The sequence below is a fragment of the Arachis duranensis genome, chromosome 9, assembly GCF_000817695.3.
Source record: "Arachis duranensis cultivar V14167 chromosome 9, aradu.V14167.gnm2.J7QH, whole genome shotgun sequence".
In the NCBI taxonomy this organism is placed as follows: domain Eukaryota; kingdom Viridiplantae; phylum Streptophyta; class Magnoliopsida; order Fabales; family Fabaceae; genus Arachis; species Arachis duranensis.
This window is the reverse complement of record NC_029780.3, coordinates 81004040-81009342: the sequence shown is the minus strand read 5'-3', so window position 1 is coordinate 81009342 and position 5303 is coordinate 81004040.

Genomic DNA, 5303 nt, shown 5'->3' with positions numbered 1-5303 from the left:
TCTAAGCTTGCTCAGCTTTTGAGGAGGAAAGAACTTAGCCAAGAAGGCCGTGACCAGCTTATCCCAGGAGTCCAAACTATCTTTAGGTTGAGAGTCCAACCATGCTCTAGTTCTGTCTCTTACAGCAAAAGGGAAAAGCATGAGCGTGTAGACTTCAGGATCTACTCCATTAGTCTTAATAGTCTCACAGATCTGCAAGAACTCAGTTAAGAATTGGTAGGGATCTTCTGATAGAAGTCCATGAAACTTGCAGTTTTGTTGCATCAGAGCAACTAATTGAGGTTTCAGCTCAAAATTGTTTGCTCCTATGGCAGGAATTGAGATGCTTCTTCCATCAAACTTGGACGTAGGTGCAGTATAATCACTAAGCATCCTTCTTGCATTATTGTTGTTGGGTTCGGCTGCCATCTCCTTTCCTTGTTCGAAAATTCAGCAAGGTTGTCTTTGGATTGTTGTAATTTAGCTTCTCTTAGTTTTCTCTTCAGAGTCCTTTCAGGTTTTGGATCAGCTTCAATAAGAATGCCTTTTTTCTTGTTCCTGCTCATATGAAAGAGAAGAGAACAGAAAAGGAAGAGGAATCCTCTATGTCACAGTATAGAGATTCCTTTATGTGAGTAGAAGAAGAAGGGAATAAAGAAAGGAGAATCCAAACACAAGGGTGAGGATAGGGACAGAGATTTTGTGATGAAGAGAAGTGCTAGTAAATGAATAAATAAATAGAATAAGATGAGAGATAGAAGTTTTCGAAAATAATTTTGAAAAGGAGTTAATGATTTTCGAAAATTAAGATAAGAAATAAAATTAAAATTAAAATTTAAAATAATTAATTAATTAAAAAGAATTTTTGAAAAAGAGGGAGGTATTTTCGAAAATTAGAGAGAGAAAAGTTGTTAGGTGGTTTTGAAAAAGATAAGAAATAAACAAAAAGTCAAATAGTTAGTTGAAAAAGATTTTGAAAGTCAAATTTGAAAAGATAAGAAGATAAGAAGATATTTTGCAATCAAATTTTTGAAAAAGATAAAATTTTGAAAAAGATATGATAAAAAGATATGATTAAAAAGATATGGTTGGAAAAGATTTAATTTTTAAAATTAAAATTAATTACTTGACTAACAAGAAACTAAAAGATAAGATTCTAGAATTTAAAGATTGAACCTTTCTTAACAAGAAAGTAACAAACTTCAAATTTTTGAATCAATCATATTAATTGTTAGCATAATTTTCGAAAATAAAGATAAAACTAAGAAAAAGATTTTTGAAAACTATTTTAAAGGATTTTCGTAAATTAATAAGAAAAATGAAAAAGATTCAATTTTTGAAAAAGTTTTGAAAAGATAAGATTTTTAAAATTTGAAAATTTGACTTGACTTACAAGAAACAACTAATTTAAAAAATTTTGACTAAGTCAACCCAAATTTTCAAAATTTGAGAGAAGAAAGGAAAAGATATTTTTTTATTTTTTGAATTTTTAATTATGAGAGAGAAAAACATAAAAAATGACTCACAACATGAAAATTATGAATCAAAACACATGATGCATGCAAGAACACTATGAATGTCAAGATGAACACCAAGAACACTTTGAAGATCATGATGAACATCAAGAACATATTTTTGAAAAGTTTTTTATGCAAAGAAAACATGCAAGACACCAAACTTAGAAATTTGCAATGCTTAGACACTATGAATGCACAAATGCATATGAAAAACAACAAAGAACACAAAACAAGAAATTATCAAGATCAAACAAGTAGACTTACCAAGAACAACTTGAAGATCATGAAGAACACCATGAATGCATGGATTTTTCGAAAATGCAAGAACAATATGAATATGCTATTGACACCAAACTTAAAACATGACACAAGACTCAAACAAGAAATACAAAAATATTTTTGATTTTTATGTTTTTATGATTTTTTTGTATTTTATTTTATATTTTTCGAAAAAGCATATATGAAAAAGGAAGTAATGAATTCAAAGTCCTCAATCAAAATTCCAGGAATCATACCAGGTTAGTCTAAAGCTTGAAGGCCAGCCAAGCTTCAACATACCATTTTGAAACTCTAGAATTCATTCTTAAAAACTCTGAAGGATTTTTCGAAAATAGAGGGAGAAAATTTTTTGAAAGATTTTTGAAAAAAAAATTTTTTTTTTAAATAAATGAAAAGAAAATTACCTAATCTGAGCAACAAGATGAACCGTCAGTTGTCCAAACTCGAATATTCCCCGGCAATGGCGCCAAAAACTTGGTGGACGAAATTGTGATTCATACTTAAATTGTTGTTCGAAATTGATTCCCCGGTAATGGCCCTAAAAACTTGGTGCTCAATACCATGGTCTAAACATAATTTCACAACTTCGCTCAACTAACCAGCAAGTGCACTGGGTCGTCCAAGTAATAAACCTTACGTGAGTAAGGGTCGATCCCACAGAGATTGTTGGTATGAAGCAAGCTATGGTCATCTTGTAAATCTCAGATAGGCGTATGAAGATGCTGTGCTCCTTCTGAATCTTTGCTTTCCTACTGCCTTCATCCAATCCTTCTTACTCCTTTCCATGGCAAGTTGTATGTAGGGCATCACCGTTGTCAATGGCTACATCCCATCCTCTCAGTGAAAAAGGTCCAAATGCTCTATCACGACATGGCTAATCATCTGTCGGTTCTTGATCATGTTGGAATAGAATCCCTTGATTCTTTTGCATTTGTCATCACGCCCAACAATCGCGAGTTTGAAGCTTGTCACAATCATTCAATCCCGGAATCCTACTCGGAATACCACAGACAAGGTTTAGACTTTCCGGATTCTCATGAATGCCGCCAACAATTCTAGCTTATACCACGAAGACTCTGATCTCATGGAATCCAAGAGATATGTGCCCAGTCTAAGGTAGAACAGAAGTGGTTGTCAGTCACGTGTTCACATGTGAGAATGATGATGAGTGTCACGGATCATCATATTCATCATGTTGAAGTGCAACGAATATCTTAGAACAGGAATAAACTGAATTGAATAGAAAATAGTAGTAATTGCATTAAAACTTGAGGTACAGCAGAGCTCCACACCCTTAATCTATAGTGTGTAGAAACTCCACCGTTGAAAATACATAAGTGATGAAGGTCCAGGCATGGCCGAATGGCCAGCCCCCAAAACGTGATCACAGGATCAAAAATACAATCCAGGATCCAGGATCGGTCAAAAGACTTTAATACACTAGTAAAAAGTTCTATTTATACTAAACTAGCCACTAGGGTTTACAGAAGTAAGTAATTGATGCAGAAATCCACTTTCGGGGCCCACTTGGTGTGTGCTTGGGCTGAGCTTAAGCTTTACACGTGCAGAGGCTTCTTTTGGAGTTGAACGCCAAGTTGTAACATGTTTTTGGCGTTCAACTCTGGTTCGTGACGTGTTTCTAGCGTTTGACTCCAGAATGCCGCATGGAACTGGCATTGAGTGCCAGTTTACATCGTCTAATCACGAATAAAGTATGGACTATTATATATTGCTGGAAAGCTCTAGATGTCTACTTTCCAACTCCATTGAGAACGCGCCATTTGGAGTTCTTTAGCTCCAGAAAATCCATTTATAGTGCAGGGAGGTCAGATTCCAACAGCATCAGCAGTCCTTTGTCAGCCTCCTTATCAGAGTTTTGCTCAGGTCCCTCAATTTCAGCCAGAAATTATCTGAAATCACAAAAAAACACACAAACTCATAGTAAAGTCTATAAATGTGAATTTAGCATAAAAACTAATGAAAACATCCCTAAAAGTAGCTAGATTATACTAAAAACTATCTAAAAATAATGCCAAAAAGCGTATAAATTATCCGCTCATCAGTGAGCGATCACGAGGACAAGACACCTACCCAGGCTGAGCAGGGAGACCCCGGCCACACTGCACCACATCATGAGGAGCACCACCAGCTACAGACCACAGATCCGGAGGTTCCTCTACGGACAGCGCCCCCGCTTCCGCAGACCACTCCTCCGATCCTCACAGCGACTGCAGACCCTCAGCCTACCATCGAGACACTGGCAGCCCATCCTTCCAGAGATGACATTTCGTCACACCCTGCTTGAGTGAGGATCGAGGACGATGCTATTATTTAAGTGTGGGGAGGTCGCCATCTCTGGCATCTATTTATTTTAGTGAACCACTACAGACTCTTATCTTATTTTAGCTATTTTCTATATTTTTGCACATTTTTCTCTCTTTTGCTTTTACTGTATTTTTGCATTATGCACTTTGGGCTGTATAATATCTTGAATATTTTAGCTCGATTTGCACCTTAGTTTACTAGTTATATATTAAGTGGATTAATTAGTATAGTTTACCCTTTTTAGCATATGGTAGTTGATTTGATTGAAAATAAAAAGGAAGTAAGCTAGAGACTTTAACAGAATCAATCTACACCCCTTGTATATATAGCATTACATGTTAGTTAGTTGGCAACATTTCATCAAGGAGGAACACTAAAACTTTAAAGCCATCCAATATATTTTACATTGAGAATAATGGAAACTCTTAAATTCTACTTGCATGACATACATAACTGATATATGATTTATGAGCTTGAGAACACACAGCCTGTGAGTTTTGAGCTTAATTGTATGGTTACATTCAAACCATAATTTTTATTTCTGTGTGCTTCGCCCTTCTTTTTTATTCTGGTGTTCTTTACTTTGCTTTAATCTATATATCCAATATAGAATATTGATACATACCAAGATAGGATTGAGGCCATGTTTGATTATTAACTCACTTATCCCAAATAAAGCCTACCTTTTATGCCATCCTTGTTATACCCCTTGAGCTTTTTAATCCCCTTCTGTTTTATAACCACATTACTAGCCTTAAGCAGAAAAACAAAATCAAAATCCCAAGTTGAATTTTTGGTTAGCTTAAGATAGAAATTGTGTATAATTTAAGTGTGGGAAATTTTATGGGAACATGGGATGATAGAAAAAGTAGGAAATTAAATTGAACAAGTTATGTAAAAATTTGGGAAGCATGCTCATATGAAATCAAAATAATTAAATTACCATGTGCATCAAAAAAATTTAATTTCAATAAGGGGATACAAAAAAAATTTTCCCCAAACACAAAATAAAAAAAGAATCAATGCACATGGGACAAAGTTAAATTCAATGCATGAGTTTATAATACAAAGTGGAAAAAAAATTGGGCAAATAGGTTAAGAAACTTTTGATTTGTATAAAGCATGTATATGTTAGGTGAGATCTTAGACTAATCAAGGATTCACTTATTAGCTCACTTAGCCTTATACATATACCCTTACCTC